Source organism: Sebastes umbrosus, chromosome 5 (assembly GCF_015220745.1).
Source record: "Sebastes umbrosus isolate fSebUmb1 chromosome 5, fSebUmb1.pri, whole genome shotgun sequence".
Taxonomy (NCBI): domain Eukaryota; kingdom Metazoa; phylum Chordata; class Actinopteri; order Perciformes; family Sebastidae; genus Sebastes; species Sebastes umbrosus.
In genome coordinates, this window is record NC_051273.1 from 23,738,918 (window position 1) to 23,757,232 (window position 18,315).

General features: G+C 40.8%; 1 protein-coding gene across 4 annotated transcripts in view; it reads left to right on the forward strand.

Annotated features, from left to right (window-relative positions):
- The window catches only part of dab1a (DAB adaptor protein 1a), a 314,427-nt gene that overhangs the window by 12,736 nt on the left and 283,376 nt on the right, over positions 1–18,315 (forward strand). For all 4 annotated transcript variants that reach the window (XM_037770006.1, XM_037770010.1, XM_037770011.1 and 1 more), the window contains exon 4: positions 5,442–5,522. The gene's annotated coding sequence lies outside the window, so the exon portion shown is untranslated. The remainder of the gene's footprint in view (positions 1–5,441; positions 5,523–18,315) is intronic.

The window sequence follows — 18,315 nt, forward strand, 5'->3', positions numbered from 1 at the left end:
AAATAAATAAAACATAAATGAAATATAATCACACAGCCAGAACAATAAATAAAATGGACTCTCGGGCTCTGTTAACAAAAATGTGCAATGTCCAAGTCTTATAATGGTTGAGGAAAACCCTGCTGTTTATTCTGACATCATGTTGGCTAAAATGTTGGTGACAAACACGCATGTAAACACAATGAGCAATATCAAGGTCAGGAAAAATGATTGAGGTCATGTCCGTATGTCGTCGATAAATCGATATAGTAATTATTTTGACAGGCTTACTCTTGGTTGGGCATGCAAGATGTCTATGGTTCCTGTGGTTAATGAGTTAATAATATAATATGTTAATTGGTCATTATAGGAACTGTGTAGGGGGAATGGATGTAGGTCAGACTGAGTCAGTTGTGCAACAGGTGTTAAGTGCATAGACCTGGGAGTGAGGGCTTATTCAGCGTCACAACAGGCTGTAATTGGCTGCAGTCTATCCTTGTGTCAGGGAAGGTGGAACGACCTAGTCGACCTACAGTTGTTACTGGCTACCCTGGTGATATGCCACACATAAATTACACAGGCTGTTTGGAGCATAACCATTAAAATGACCGATAACTTGTGTCATTTCCAATTTACGTTAAAGCATTAAAGCGTCACATTAAACCTGCGAGTGTCACATCAGATCGTGTGAGAGCTGATAACCTTAAATGTAATGCATGCATGAAATAAAGTTTTGAATAGGTCAGGACGGCTACGTTGATACAATGTGACTGTTTGTCCTTCGGTGACGCCATCGCTGGGTAAACTGTTACCATGACGCCAGCCGGGCTGTTGACATTATGGCTCCTGTTGACCTTAGCGGCAGGTGAGGGAGGGAGGTACGCTGGAGGGAGAAGGTGGGCGAAGAGGTGCTGTAATTTGTGTGTGTGAAGGCCGGAGGGTGGGCTGGGTCAGTGTGATTGACGGGGGTGTTGGCAGGATGTCGGCACGGCAACAGGGTGACCAGGATGCAGGAGATCCGCCCCAGCTGGGTATGAAAAATCAGAAAGTGGATGTCAAGGTCTCCTATGTTATTAACGCACTCAACACAAACACTCCCACACACACACACACACACACACACACACACACACTCTGCCTGTGTTTTGAATGTTGACCTTGTTGGGCTGACAGAGTTAGCAGGAGCAACACCTCTCTTTGGCAGCATCATCTGTTTGCTTAGAGCACTGCAGTGTGTTACTGTGTGTATGTGTTTTCTGCTCTGCCTGTGTAGTTTTGGCTAAACTCCCATCGGACTCTGTGATTCATCCCACAGAAGAGGAAGAAAGAGGGTGAAAAAGCAACAGTAGGTTTTCAGTTTGTCTGCCGTAGGCCTTGCAGTGGATGTTAGAGGAAGTTCGGAGAACCGGCATCGGCTCGAAAAGTGCAGAGATTCAATCAATTCAGTCTTTGAACTGAGCTGATGAAAGCAAAATTGACAAGTTGCGTGCATGCAGGCATAGTTTTTGGACATGTGTATTCATTATATTAGATCCCCGCTGTGAACAGAGCAGCCAGAGTCAACCTGCAAGTGTATTCATTCCTGAGTGAAGATAAAAAGAGAGTTAACTAGATGTCTTCATCACTTCATCAAGAGGCAACATGCAGAGAGAAGTGGTTGATGTGGTGTTGCTCTATTTCAGACAGCAGCAGCAACCTTTTAGTTGGGTGAAGCTGATTTTTCGGGGCTCTGAAGCTCAATACATGTTCAGTTGGCGGTGAGTGGTTGGTCAGATTACTAGTTGTAGTTATTTATTAAAATATTTCTTGATCTAAATATCTTTTAGACTGCTTTCTTACGGCAAGTTGCGTAAGATATTAAAACACTGACTTACTCAGAAGTTGAAGTATTTGTATGCCTTTGTACCGATAACAGCTGTTGCCGGAGGCATTATGTTTTTCGGGTAGTCCGTCCGTACGCCCATCCGACTCATTCTCGTGAACGTGATATCTCAGGAACGCCTTGAGGGAATTTCTTCACATTTGGAACAAACGTCCACTTGGACTCAAGGATGAACTGATTCGATTTTTGTGGTCAAAAGGTCACTGTGACCCCACAAAACATATTTTTGGCCATAACTCAAGAATTCATATCCTAATTATGACAAATTCACACACTTCTAACAGGATAAAATGAGGTAGTGATGATATTTTGGACAGACATGGATGTAAACTGCAACTTGACTTGTTGGCGGAGGGATACAACTGTGAGGCGGTAGTTCTGGTTTTATGCAGAAAACATTTTTATATTCTAAAAAGTATTTTCCAACCCTGATTTTTAAATTTTAGTTTACATTACATGTTTTATGTCTTTTAACATCCTGGGACCATGTTAAAAATAAGTGTTCTTACTTTAACGTTATCCCTTGGATTGTTGAGTTAAATAAATAAAACAAATCAATGAAAAATTCTAATGGACAGTGAGTTTGTGGACTGAAATAGTCTGAATATTAGTTGAAGTTAGGGCTGTCCCCGACCAAAGAAATTATTAGGTTGAGGACTAATAATTAGTTGATTTAATCGACAGATTTGTAAAACTGAGTTTCTCCGCAAATAATCACACAAAAGTACCACTTTATATCTGGTGTTTATCAGAGATGTGCTCAGACGATTCTTGGGAATAAGTCATTCAGCATGAAAAAGCATAAAAAACGACTAATCGACTAAAGAAATCTTAGTTGACTAGGACCAAAACGACTGATTAGTTGACTAAGAGGGGGCAGCTTTAGTTGTAGTATGTAGTCACAATAGTTCAAACCTAATTTGAATGACTGCAGTGTTTCTTTCTGCTGTTTTACCTGCACCTGTGTGCATTTGTTAAAATGTGTATTTAAGTATGTGTGTAAGTGTACATGTGTGTTTACATGCAGCGTGGCTAAAATGCCTGTGTGTGTGTGTGTGTGTGTGCAGCACTCTGCCGGTGTGTTGCAGCTCTTGTAGCAGTGATTGACGAGGAACTGTGAGTGTGCAGTAGGAGCAGAGCTCAACCCCATCTGACTGATCTGTAAATATTCCCTCTTTCTGCTGCCTCAGCAGTCTCCGCTGGAGCACAACACATGGATCACACTGGCAGGGTACAGGCGGGGAGGGAGCGAGGGTATGTGGGGAAAGCTAACAAGTATAAGCGCATGAGAAGGGAGGCAGGGAGAAACTGTGGGGACTGGAGAAATGGAGGAGTGGAGCGTTAGAAAGAGGGGAAGCAGGTAGAGAGGAGTGGGGCTGCGGAGCTCTCTTCATCAGAGCTGCAACATTGGGTCCTCGGGCCCTGCTGGACCACCGCCAGAACCACACAGCAGCAAACACAGAGGATCGACTCCCTCTTTCTCCCTCTGTTGTTCTCCGACTCCGGGCTTCTCTGTCCTCCTTCCCTGTGTCCTTTTCTCTTAATTTATCAGCTTCGCTATGGATAATATGTGAGAAGAGATGGATGAAAGAGAGGGAATTAGAGAAACGAGAGTTTGTTAATCAAAAAAGAAATTCAGTCGGACTTCAAAACAAACATGAAAAATTCAAAGCAGGCCTCGAGTGCATCCCTGCCTACAGCCTTCAAAAAGTAAATCTCCAAAAACATCACAGAGCCTCTTATTGACGAGTAATTACGCTTAATGTCAAACTTAAGGTTTGCTTTTCAAGGCACCCAAACTTTGACTTGTTTACCATTTAAAGGTGATAAATTCGATATCAAGAGCATTAATATAGCAGCAAACAACTATTGTCTATGTAAAGATATAGAGGAGTAATGTCTACCTGAGCAGAGGATGAAGTCTCTCTCCCTCAGTGTGTGTTCTTAACCGAGTTGCTCCAAGCTTTGTTGACAAAGCCGGGCTGGCCGAGCATGCTTTTAGTGTATGTTCGTGCATGTGTGCACTGCTATCATTCAACGGTTACAGCTGATAACCGCTCTCCGTCCGCCATGTTGAGAGCCGTTGAGCAACAATAGAAATACTCCCAATCTCGTATTGAGCGAGAAATGTAACAACTAAAACTACGACGGAGCAAATAGATGGATAGATGGCAGCGCGGCACAATTAATCAAATATTAATCACGATCTAATGATCGACTACAATATTGATGTTTAAAATGGGTGTTCTGCTTATAGAAAACTCCGCTGCACATCAAATCAAGCGCTTCCTAAACTAACAGCCAGCCACCAGGGGGCGATCCAGATGTTTTGGCTTCACTTTTTGGGGAGCTATCATGCTGCTGTGAACGCACCCTACAGCGGCAGCCTGTAAAGAACTTTCCTGAATGTTGCGGCTGCAGTCCAGAGCAGAAGATTAATATACAACAGTGAGCAGACGGGCAAAACAAAAATGCACTGACTGAATTCAGGTGAAGAAGAAGCTTATTTTAAGTCATATTTTGATGCAACAATTTTTACATTAGCAGGAATGCAGCACAACGTGGAAATGAAAGCAGTGTTCTGTTTATTTAAATGTGAAAGTGCAATAGAAATATTTTCTCTTTAAAATCAATAAATAATCGTGATGTCAGTATTGATAAAAATAATCGTGATTATCATTTTGGCCATAATCTTGCATAGATAGGTAAGAAAAAGTAAAAAAGAAACAACCGAGGAGGGCAGGTGAGGTTTAATCTGTTGCCTTGCTCGTCTCTGTCTCTTTTTGTCCCCGGTGTTCAGGCGCTCTCTAGAAGCAAACGCTTGGCTTCAGATGGAATGGACATATTGATATTAAAGTCCTGCAGTGGAGCGTTACTGGGTAATTTTCTAAAGTAAAAGGACATTTTAGTCATGACCTTTATGAATCTATTTCTTTTAGACATTTCCCTCTGCCGCACACATCCACTCACACACACATCCTCATATTCACATTTCACCGCAGCAGCATGCCGAGTGTTTCGGGGCGGAACTAAAATCTTTTAAAGCCACTTTGTAAGGTTGGTCCACTAGCTAATTCCATTCAGTGTGAAATGAAATTGTGAGCTTCTGTGAGGCTTGTCCAAGTCTTGATTCGGAGGCCTGCAGCTCCTTGAAAGGAGGATTTTAAAAAGAGCAAAAGGTTTGACACAAAGTGGCTTTGTTGATTGCGTGAAATTAGGTCCTGCATATGGGCTTTTTACACTGCTGCTGCTGCTCTTATGCAAGACCCCGTTCACCCTCTTATATAAAGCCTGCTAGCATTTCCATTACTCTTTTGACAGAAGCATATGACAATAGGTTTCCTGTGTGGTAATATGATTACATTAACATGGGGGAATGGAGCCAGTTGCTCCTAGAAAGCTCAAATCAAACGGGCTGCTCTCTGAATGGCTGCTTCAATGCATTTTTAACAATAAACACAAACGGACATCTTCTAGTGTCAAACGAGAGCTCAGCAGTTTATTTTTTTACTTTGTATATCTATTTACACTCGTATAACTACTCTTTGTGCCCTTTTTTTTTGTTTGTGCATGCTCTCAGGTCAGTTTTTGAGGCCCAGATGCTGTGGAGGCAACGATGCTCCTTTTACTTCTGACGAACATTGCAAGCCTGATACAAAAGGTAAGAGTAATCAGCATTGTTAGCACTTTCCCCTGCTTTCATGATTGTGCACAAGTGATTGTGTAGAGTGCAGAAAAAAGGGGTTCTTTTACGTCTATTCCAGCAACGTTTTGCAGGTGCACCACACCTCTAGAGTGCTTTTTGTTGTAGTTCAAAACTGCCTTTGAACTTCTGTATTTTCTTCATGCTTGGGTTGAAAAGAGGCTGTCAAAATCCCATCTAAAGATTACCGCCACAACAGATCCAGACTGACACTACTCTCCGTGGATATTATACAAAACACTCTAGGACACACTATACAGAGTATTATAGGGAACCATCAAAGGGGGATGCAGGCTGCTTAATGCAGACACATTCAGCTGTCATATTTTATATTTAAGACGTATTTAATTTGCTTGAGTAAAATCTAAAGTAGACATACTTGTAAACAGATTGTTTACTGTGCAAGAAAAAGACAATCAAACATAGTTTAGGAAATAATTGAATTGCATTTAGTGTCTGCAGATGCCTAAGGGGCCGTACGCGTCTTTTGCATGCACAAATCCATTGTTGTCAATGTAGACGTGCAGCAGAGGGACACCGTGGTGGCGTGCAAGCGTTCCCAAAGCGGCCGCGACGGCTGTGCACCGAGATAAGAATAGTTCAACTTTCGGAACTCTACAGCATGCACCGCATGTCATGTGATAAGGAACGACCAATCACAGCCGGCAGATATCTTTTCTTTCGTCTGTAAATATCAGTCTAGGGTAAATATATAGAGGAGAAGTTAATCATTCTAGTGCAGGGCTACCCAGAGTTTTATAACCTGTCCCACGGACGGTTTTACTCGCTTCACCCTTTCTGATTGAGGACCGCAACAACATCCGGTTGAAAGGTCAGCCAAATCGACACAGAGAAATCAGGTGTAAAGCTACTGGGAGGGATTTACGGTGATAGAAATGCATTTATCTTTGCTTTGATTGTGTTAAGTTTAGTCAGTGTGGCTTCCTGCTAAATTACCGCAACTTCATCATCGTCATCGCAGCATGCAGGTTTTGATTGCTTAGTTATGGCAGGCGGGACAGGAGCCCAACCTCTCCAGCACATTGGGGGAAACAAAGCGGCAGAGCTGGCATTTTCCACACGGTCTTTAGACGCGGCATGTGTACAGCCCCTAATATTAACAGACTAACTACACTGTATGCTGCATATCAATTATTTTCATACTTTTCATTTCATGTAGTTTTTACATAATATATGATCATGTTGAAAATGTTTAACCCAAAGCTGCTTTACTGTATTGTTATTTTTGCCCATTGTGTTCCTTTGCTGTTGCTTAATAATTGCTGATGCAATGACCCAGTTTAGCCACAGGGAGCATTAAAGTTTAATATCAGACGAGTTACCTTCTTAGTTTGCAGTTTATTGTTTCACTTCCGTATACATTAAGTCAGCATTCTCCAGAAATGTCACCGAAAACATCTGTGTCAACCTGTCTCAAGGCGAGATGAGAAAATGCATAGAGCTTCCAGGTTTGTTATGTGATTGTTTGTGTCTTAGTGGTGCTCTCTGTGTGCATGATAGAAAAGCTGGTGAAGCTCTATTCCAGCACATCTCAGGGACGTTCATCCTCCCCTCCGTCTGTCTGTGTTGTGGCTAATGGCCTCCTATTCTCTGTCTGAGAGCCGGGCTGTTACTGCAGCTGATCTCACTGAGCAGATAGCAGACTATTCACGAGTTTACAATGCAGCTTAATACTTTGAGTCCATCTTTGATTTGGCTTTTATGTCCTTATCAGGTTTCTGTATTAGGGTTTTATGGATGTGTGTGTACAGTAAATGTATTTGAGCCTCTTAGCTTTGAGTGGCTTTATATAACCCAGGTCACTAAGCAAAGTAAACTGTAAATAGTGCAAGAGTGCAGATGCTTGTATTCCCGTGGGTGGAAATCTCGCGGTGCAACTGATTGGAGTGGTCGCTGTGTTACATACCGGTAGCAGGTGAAATGCATCAGTGAGATGAACGGTGTTAGTGCAGGGAGAAGATCTGCTGAAGGTCAGTGCAGGAAACGTTTGTTTTAACAACCGTATTCAACCCAAAGTCTTTCGAACATGTAATGAGTTAGGTTTGTTACTGACTTGAAGATGTCCACTGAGCTGATGTTATCCAAGGAAGCCTGTTGAATGAAAGCTCTGAATGCACAAATTGGTGAGTTGCGGTGGACGCTATTAATGCTACTGTTAGCATAATGTTAAGCCACAGATTGGTATTGAATCTAGGGCTGGGGCAATTCGTTGACATAATCGACGTCATCAATTACAAAAATACGTCAATTTGCGAAACATGCGTCGGTGCGTCACAAGAATGGCTGCGCCCGTTCAAAGCATGCATTCCCCCGGAGAACAAGCTGCAGCTAAAAAAAAACCTCTCCCACGATCCTCTAAAGTGTGGAAGTATTTTAGACAGAGATTCAACAACGTGGTGCTCTGAAAACTCTGCAAATTGGAAATAGCTTTTCACAGCAGTACAACTGTTATACACGGACACTCCCGAAAGCGAAAGCATCCCGAAGGCGGCCCTAGCGGCAGCGAGACAGCACCGTAGTCCTGTTTACTTTCTTTCCCGATCAAAGTATGAGATATTAGGTTTATCAACACATGTTTCAATGGATTTCTGTTAGTAGTAGTCACTTAAAATTGATTTCCTAAATGTCTCTTCGTCGCCTCCATTATATTGATTTTTGGTAAATTAATTGTTATTAATCGTGAATTTCAAAAATAATCCTTAGAATAATCAATAAAAAAATACTTGTTAGGTGCAGCCCTATTGATATTGAATCAGGTTGTAAATTAGCAGCCTGCGTTATCTTTTTATCGGCTTATCCAATGAACTGTTGTAGTAATGCCGTAGCGTTTAAAGTGGTTGAATGCTCAGTGAATGCTTTCATTGCTCAATGTTTCTGGTAGCTTGTTAAGCAGCTGGTCAATAGGCAGAGTGGGGCTGGAGACAGTACCGTGTTCATTTCACTACATTGAAGTGAACTTTATATAACTTAAAACATTTACATGGTTAAGATTTACAGTAAAGGGTCAGGCCAAACAAACCACTCTTATCGCTCGTGTGTGTGTGTGTGTGTGACAACAGGAAGAGAGAGGGCCATTGTCACCTCGATATTGACCCCAAGTTGTCCTCGTAATTAACAGATAACCTTTAATGAGGCATTGGCCCCACAAGCCCCAATCACGGAAATGTCACAATTATCTAGGCAGCGACACATCCTGCGCCTACACATACATGCACACATAAAAGTGCACACACACACACTTAGGCGCGTACAGTGGAGAATGTGTTAAAAGTGTCCTGTCATGGCATAAATGTCATCTGACTGTAATGTTCGGGGACTGCCTCTGTGCTCTTTGCAGATGGATTGCGTGGGTGTGATGGAAACAGGCTGGGAAAGATCAGCCTGTCACAATGTGTTGTCATCTCGTATTGAGACGAACAGTGAGCTGAACACATGAACAAATTAGTTTAATCTGATGACAGATTTGATTGAATCAAGTGTGTCATAGCAGAATCCATTCCACACGGTTAATATCCCATTATTAAAACAGTTTTTCCCCTGAGAAAACGGTGTCAGAATCATTTTCATGAGTATGAAAAGTGGGAAACACGTATTTTATAGAGCCTTTTACTGTTAGCAGAGTGTGCAGCTTGACAACTGAAGTACGGTGGAGTGCAATAGCTTATCAGGCTATGTAACGGCATTAACCACTAAAGAGAATTGACTACATTAGCAAGTGGCCCAATATTTAGTGACCAGATATACAGTATACTATAGGCCTACATGTATTTCTGTAGAGAAAACAGAAATTATGAGCGTGCATGTCACTAGATGCTTACAACTATGTTATCTGTGGTGATGTACAGAACGTCAAATACCATGACAGACTCAGAGTTTTGAGTTTATTGAGTTTTAAAATGAATGCTACGAACACAAGCATTGAGCTTGCAGCCATAGACGTCGCCAACCAGACATTTTGATACTGGTAACAGTTTTAATTCAATGTTTAAATCTTGCAAATTTGTTGGCAACATGTGCGTGCATATTTTTGATGACGTTGGCTGTAAAAGGGTCTATAGATGCGGGTTCAAACCCACAATGTCTCATTTCTTCTGTACACTCACTGCTTCCCTTCAATGTCTCCTCCTCTGTCTCTTTTCTGCACTCTCTCTCTCTCTATTCGCTTCCTTCCTGCTTCCTATCTGGCCTCTCTTTGAACACAAACAACTTTTTCTGACAGTCCATTTATGGGGAGGTAGATTGATGTGTGTGAGGTGTAGGTGTATTTCCAGAGATACACACTATAAAGAAGAAACGCAAACACACATTCATGCTCACACACACAGAGAAGCATCTGACATCCAGCCAGATATCCATCAGGGAGCTGTTGTTGTAAGAAGGTTAAACTCTGCCCTGGATGTGGTCAGCGAGGTAAGCTTTTTGAGCTGTCATTCTCTTATTGGGGCTAAATAGATTTTCTAGTTTTTGGCTGAAAAAAACCCCCAAAGCTCAGTTTGACAAAAGCAATAAACTCATTTTCTCACAAAAACACATAAATTGAAACAAATCAAAAAATGCAACAACACTACTTTGTTAGGTTTAGGAAACAAAACTACTTGGTTAGGTTTAGTAGAAAAACATCATGGTTTAGCTTAAAATATGTAAGTGAACGTTGACTTTTAGTTTCACACGGGGCACAAAGTCCTGTGTTTGTTTGACCCATCCACCACGACTCCCTCCCGCCCGTAGTGGAGTTTATCGCTTGTTATACTCGTTATTATACCATGTAGCTTTCAATGATGTTATTATTCTACGTCATTTACATTAACGGTCGCTCGATATATTGCGTCATGTCGTTTGTTGTACTACATCACTTGCTGCGGCCTTCCAGGGACAAGACAAACGTAATCCAAGACGAAATGAATTTCCTTTCAAACATAATTAATAGGGCTGTCAATCAATTAGAATATTTAATCGCGATTAATTGCACTTTTTATCTGTTCAAAATGTACCTTTTTAAAGGGAGATTTGTCAGGTATTTAATCCTCTTATCAACATGGGAGTGGGCTAATATGCTGCTTTATGCAATGTATGTATATATTTATATTGTAAATCAATTAACAACACAAAACAATGACAAATATTGTCCAGAAACCCTCACAGGTACTGCATTTAGCATAAAAAATATACTCAAATCATAACATGGCAAACTGCAGCCCAACAGGCAACAACAGCTGTCAGTGTGTCAGTGTGCTGACTTGACTATGATTTGCCCCAAACTGCATGTGATTATCATAAAGTGGGCATGTCTGTAAAGGGGAGACTCGTGGGTACCCATAGAACCCATTTTCATTCACATATCTGGAGGTCAGAGGTCAAGGGACCCCTTTGAAAATGGCCACGACAGTTTTTCCTCGCCAAAATTTAGCGTAAGTTTGGAGCGTTATTTGGCCTCCTTTGCGACAAGCTAGTATGACATGGTTGGTACCGATGGATTCTTGAGTTTTTTTTTAGATAAATATGATGCCAGTATCTTCACTCTAGCTAAAAATCACAAGTTGTGTTAATGCGTTAAAGAAATTAGTGGCGTTAAAACTAATTTGCATTAACGTGTTATTAACGCTTTAACTTTGACAGCCCTAATGTAAACGTATTTTCTAGGAGGCAGGGCTGCCCGGTAGGTCTGTAGGGCTTTCATAATCTTCTCCTGGAGACCAAAATGCTGATTTATTTATATACCCATGAATATTATAATGGAAATGTATGGATGTCTCTTTGACTCAGTGAACTGCTGGGATCTTGAAGAGGCAAATAGGCTTTCAAAGAGTGACATACAATAAATGCTTCTCGGTCTACAGAGAAAGATTACTGATCCTATCCACAAATACATACACATTCCATGAACTTTATAGCATGTTGACGTTAAAGGGGGGAAAAAATGACATGTTTGGCTATTCATTGGCTCTGCAGCAGTGAGTGAGGCTCATCGCGGTAGTGTCATTTCACTGTAAATCGGTTTAGAAGTGAAACTGTCAACTTGCATCAAAGCCGATACGTGACGGCCTCTGACTCTTGAAGAGATGTGTGCGTGAAGCTTTGTCGGCCTTTCTGCACTGCAGCCTAATGCAGAGACGTACTCATGTACTATATTGGTTGCCCCCCCCACCTTTGTGTGCGCGCACACACACCCAGTGTCAAGATGTACGAACAGACACAATCACATAGATATTCCCCCTGCAACTTGAGCTCTCGTCACGCCTCCCTGACTTTCTCTCATTGTCTGAATCCGAGATGAATACACACACACACACTCAAACGCACACACACACACACACACACAAACAAACGCACACATACACAGTCGCAGCAATTACACCACCCGCACGAACACATTCTTCTTTAGGTTAGAGGACAATTTGTTCAGCATCTGTGAAATTAGACATGGGTTTACAATGTAGGCTTTTCAATATTGATCACTGTCATACAAGCCTCTGTGTGTGTGTGTGTGTGTGTGTGCACGCGCACGCTTGTGTACTTGTGCGTTTTATTCTGAAGTGAGTTAAATAAAACTCAGCTGTGTTTCTTTTGTGAGCAAGCAGCAGGGTTTGCACACGAGGAAACCATCTTAATGTACTGTATATTTATGGATTTGCTTCATGCATATAGCCAAAATGCTCCTCCATGCAGGACTGCCTCAGGCCTACAAGGGTCTGTTAGTCGAGACCGAATTGCTCTCAACCTCTTTTTTATTTTCTATCCTTGAACCCCTCCATTCACAAATCAAATTCCAGTTTACTATCAAATTTATTGCAAAATATAGCCCGTTTATAATATGTGTTATTTTGTCTATTTGATGAAAAAGCAGTGCTTCACATTTTTATCTGAAGATGCTTGAAGGCCGAGTATTACGGAATGAGTGGCGCTGAAAAATACTACACAGTGTACCATAATAAAAGATAAACGGACAGTTTAAAACATATTATTGAAAACATTTGGTATATAGTGTTGAACATTTGAATTTAATAGAAATGTTGAGAGCCATAGAAGAGTTTGAAAGAGGTCAGTGCAGCTTCATGTGTTTGTCCCTCAGGCTGTGACATTCTCTGGCGCATTTTGCTTCCTCCACGTCAATGTCGGTTGTTTCTCCAAGTAGATATTGAATTTTGTTTTGGTCTGAGAATGTGTCAAGTTCTTGGTATTTGAGGTGTATGTGGGTAGGTCTTAATGTCTTTATACAGCCTCCAGTGTAGCAGAAAGTGTCCGTCAGAGGTGTCCAGTCAGGGTCCAGAATGAACTTTTTGGCTTACTGGCCAAGGCGGCCGGTAGATGAAAAATTTAAAGAGAAGATTTTTTACCAGCCAATGATATTAAATTGCTTTTTTACAATTGCAATTTGCTCTTACTTAGCATTTCTTCTTGGTCTCATATGCGATTCTCAATCAATATTAGAGTAGTGTGCAGTAATAATAGTAATAACACTAACTTTATACAGAAATATTAATTCAACAGATGTTTCGACACTAAAGTGTAACACATTTGAATTGATAAATTCAGTGGTGTTCGCCTCATCGTTTATTAATGATTTTGAGGATAAAACAATTATGGAGGAATTAACAATAATCAGTTAAAATAAGTAATAAGTTCAGTGTAGTAGTAATATGTTTTTTATTCTGTAGTAGCGAGTGTGAATCATCGTTTTCAGAATCATCTTGTAGTGCATGGTTTAACTGTAAAATGAGAAAGTTTGTGACGCCGCAGCCATTGTGAAATCAGGTTAAGGAACGCCAAGTTCTGGTCACATGACCGGAGCACAGCCAATAGGAACGCTCTCTCTCAATGAAATGACCTGTGATTGGTCAAAGTCTCCCGTCACGGGCTAGATGTTTTAAAGTCTGAAAACAGAGCCATGAGGAGGAGCAGAAGTCTAGTTATCTCTCAGAACACTTGAATTACAATATGCTGAAAGGTTATTATGGAATTTTTGCCCAATGATGCCAAATATATATTCTGCCTACTGCCACTTTAAGGTGGCATTAATGTGCATCGTGATATTTAGTAGTACCAAATGTTTCTGCTGGATCTTACCTGGTCGTTATATAGCTGTTTGTGTGCAACTAATGCTCCAGTATTCATGATGGAAGCAGCTGTAATTGCTGGGAGATTTGTGACAGAACCGTAATTAATTATGATCAAAACAAAAAAACAGAAAGAAATGTCACTCACCTCTTCTAAAAATCAGTCTTGATTAACTTTATACTCACATTTTGATAACAAAGCCTATCAATTTTACTCCCCAATCAATCTCTGCTCCAACATTTTGTTTTTCTCTCCACCAGGCTGTATCTAATTTTTCCAGCAGCATGTGACTATGTGGAATATTTACAACACGGTCATGTGATGTTTCCTGACTTGAGGTGTTGATGAGGACTCTAGTGTCAAATTTAGCTTAGTGGAGCATAACAAAATATACTGGGAAAAGAAAAAACAATGAATATGACAATACATTTTTTATTTATTTATTTTCTACTTTTATTTTTACCTTCATGAATACAGTAATATATTGTTTTTTCTTTATGTATTGTTATATTTCTTTTTTTACTCTGTATACCCCTGTCTCTGTGTGTGTATGTATATTTTACTATTCCATTTTTATTAATTTAATTTTACGTTTTGTGTTTGTCTTACCCATGTGTGTGGGGAAAGGGAGGAGGGGATATTTTAAAAACTGGAAGGGAAAATAAGACCCCTTTTTCAGGCTGATATACGCATGATGCGCGTGTGGATATAAAAAAGACTACTATGTTGTACACTTGTTGTTAAAATGATCCATGTCCAGTATTACAGATATATATAAATTGTTATGCTCAATCTAATCTCCAATATTAAAAAAAATAAATGCACTGTATGCACTATTAGACAAGTGGCTGGACTGAAATGTACTGTGGGATACTGAGGGATGCATACAGCGCAGTAGGCTGCAATGTTTGTGTCCTCGAAATTCAAGTGAAAGAAAGCTGCATTTGGAGGAACCTCTGAACTAGAACAGCCCTTCTCATCCCGTCATGATGTATTTGGTCTAGAAACACAGACTTCGCCACACAGTATGGCATTTCTTTCTTCACTGGGGTTACATAGGCTACTGTTGCAGGAAGTATGTGTGGGAGCATATCAGAGAACTGTACCACAAGCCTCTCATTTATGTGTGTGTGAGAGAGAAGAGAGAGAGAGAGACTGGACTCCAGTTAAATCAAAGCTGCCTCTGTGCTTGCTCCCTGAATCCCCTGTCGGTGAAAACTCAGTTTGTCTGGGAGCTAAAAGAGACTGGTGAATTATTAAAGCTTGCTGAAGCTTCACTCATAGAGAACCAGCAGACCACTGAGACACCACAACACACACACACACACACACACTGAAAGGCCAGTCCAATGTAATACCCACAGGGTACCCTACTCTCAATCGCTACACATGAAGAATGTTGACTGCCCATGCTGAGCAAAGCTGGTGGATTTCACTGTTTGCAACTGCAGATGGACTGCCACAGCCTTTCAAACATCCAGCTATAGGCTACTATTACTACAGCAGGAAAAAAAATCATCCCACCCGGCTCGCAACATTTGAACCCACCTCAAGAGTCGGACACGGATTTATGAAGAGCTGCTGCTGCCCTTCATTCTCTAACCTTTTTAAGATTCATTCTGATGACATTTCTGTTTTATTAGTTAAACAGTGGATGGAAAATAAAAGACGAAAGAGTACCGAGTTGCATCAGTGACACACCGGTGTTGGCTGTTATTAATTTGAATGTGAAATGATGCAGTGCATGGGGGGATTATAGAAAGTTAACTCTTGGAGATTTAACAGACATAAACTGCACTTTTCAATGAAGTGTGCGCTGCAAAGCCAGAAGAAATTGAAAATGACACCCACCATTTAAAGCCTCTCTGTCCATCCCAGTGACTTTTTCTACAAAGATCTACCTGACTCACTCTCTCTCTATAGCTGTGTGGATAGTGTGATTTGTCATAGTTTTGCTTATAACCACAGAGGAGAGGTGTGGCTATAAGATATTTTGTTTAGAGAAGTACCAATTGCAATTTCTTGGCTGATTCCGATTTTTTTTTCTTTCCAACTATATTTGACAGCATATACAACTTTTAACTTTTCTTTCATGGAAAATTGAAATTCAATTGTAGGCTATGTTCATAATAAAACACTGAATATTAAATACTTTTCTCAAAAAATGCAACAAGTTACAGGACCTTCTTGTTGTCAAAACCTTGTTTTTCAAAGTTGTTCCTCCGCTGCTTATTCTGGACTTGCAGGTGTTGCAAATTGCGAGTTTTAAAGGGACTGTTTGTAAGAATCAGAAATTGGTTGTAACAGTGACACCTGTGGCCGTTAAGTCAACGAAAGTCAGTGTCCTGTTGCTAGTGCTCGCCTGTGTGCACACGCTACGTGAATGTGAGCGAGCATCCATCAAAACAGTGAGGCGACACACATCAGCTAAAACAATATCACTCTATATTTCAGCTGCTTGGCAGTAATGTTAGCTGACCAGACGAAGGTCTCTCCATGAATCAATGCTGATCCTAGTGTTGGCTTTTCCTGCTTCAGCCTCCCGACCGCAGCGGGAGGGAACAGGGGAGACACCGGCACCCGGTCGGAGACGATAACGTTTCTCTCTGCGGAGCTCCGTCACTTCACAAGATACGGAAAACCTCTGTTGGTCTGGAGGAGCTGCAGCATTTATTTCTGCACAAACGTCCACTGAACATTCACTAGATATTCTCAGAGCTAAACTAACTCTTCTGCAGTGTGGAGTGAGCGCGCATGCACGTGAGGTGGAGCGAGCTGTGAGTGAAGGCAGGCAGAGGAGCAGAGACTCCGGTCCTGGAGACCGAAGCTATGGTCTCCCCGCGTCCACCGACCGCGTCCTCCGACCGCGTCCTCCGACCGCGGCCAATACTGTTTTGCAAGACGGGTTTCACTAGATATAACTTTGCGGTTTTGGTGCTTCCGTGTAGTTTGTGTTGGAGTCTGAGTCTGAACAGCGTAACCACACGCGAGCGCGCATGGGACACCGACCCGGATTGATTTATACGTATAAGAAGTTACAAACAGTCCCATTAAGTCTTCTTCGCTCACGCTGAAGACAACATGGTGTGTGTGTGTGGCTGTGAAATTACTGTCTGTGCCGCTGTGTGTGCGCGACATAAAACCATCATGCGGCAGATGTGTGTATATTTCACTGGCAAAAAATCGGATATAAGACTGATCGGCGGGTCACCGGTCTTGGCCGATGAGATGACAACTGGCTGGTTTCAACCGGTAATACAACCGTAATGTTTTTACATGATTTTGAGTCATTTCTTCCGTTAGTCATAGTTTCCTTGACTTTTGGTTCACTAGCTAACATTGCTCCACTCTCAGAACAACACCGTCTGGCCCTTGAGAGTATGAAAGCATATATCATGACCCAATTTAAATTTTTATCAAACCCTGAAATCTAGAAAACAAAAGTATCGGTGCAGATTTTTAATTTCTAGTTGGAGGCACCGACACAGTTGTTTGCTCACAGGCTCTGCAGTCCTAAGAAGATGTATGTTGTCATGGATATTTATGTATCTATGATCAACTAATTGATAGAGTTGTTTTAATGATCAAACACTACTTCAGTCACTGATTTCTTGTATTTCTTAGAATAACATTTGACCACCCTGAGAGAATATAACTGTGCTTTAAACATGGATACTATATGGCAATGTTTTTTATTTTTTTTATACTTTATTTTAAATTTTTCAAATATGCAAGAACAATAAAACTTATTCTCACTAAAACTCAATAATACACTATAATACTCAGGAAACAGAAAACAAGGAGGTAAAAAAAAATTATCATAATAATAATAATAATAATAATAATAATTACATTAATACAAAATAAAAAGTTAAAAAATAAGTATAAAGATAAAAATGCTACCGAAGTATAAATGAGTAAATACACACAATTCTTATGTCATAACATACTTGTCTCTGAGATACCTCAACCATTGTACCTGGACGTTAGTATTGGTAAAGGTTACAGCGAGTCCGCAGTTGATAGACATAATGTTTCCATGTATTCAATAAAAGGCTGCCAGATCTTTTTCAGGACATACCTGATTTTCTCTGAGGGCATACAGTTAGTTATTTCTGATATCCATTTTGATATATAAAGGGGGGATATAACAATATTTTTATAATTTTTTTCCCAGTAGAGAAAAAATGATCCCAGAGAGAATAAAGTTATGGTGTACCGAAGCCAGTGTTTTAATTAAGCTGCTGGTCTTAAGCAGTAACATGAGGTCATTTGTGCCACCTAGATGAGCTGATGATCAGGTGATTCCTCTAAGTGCCATTCACATAATAAAATGGTCCATTTAAACGCCCAGCTCCATACATCTGCTATTTGCCCATCATGTTGGCCTCTGCTGCATTGCAGGCTGACAATGCCCAGTCTTCACCCATTAAATGTATTTAATTTAAGCTGATTCACAGACTATTCATTATCACTTACATCTGCGTTAACATGATCTTTCAAACCTGTATTTTAGCCATCTTGTATTTGGTCATTATATAGATACTGTAGCACTGCCTAGGCTTCATTTGCTCTCTTCCTGCTCTGAGTAGAGTGAACACCATTGAAGAACACTGGCACAGACCCAGAGATAGTATTGGTAACAGTGTTTTCTATTAGTGATGAGCAGGGCTTT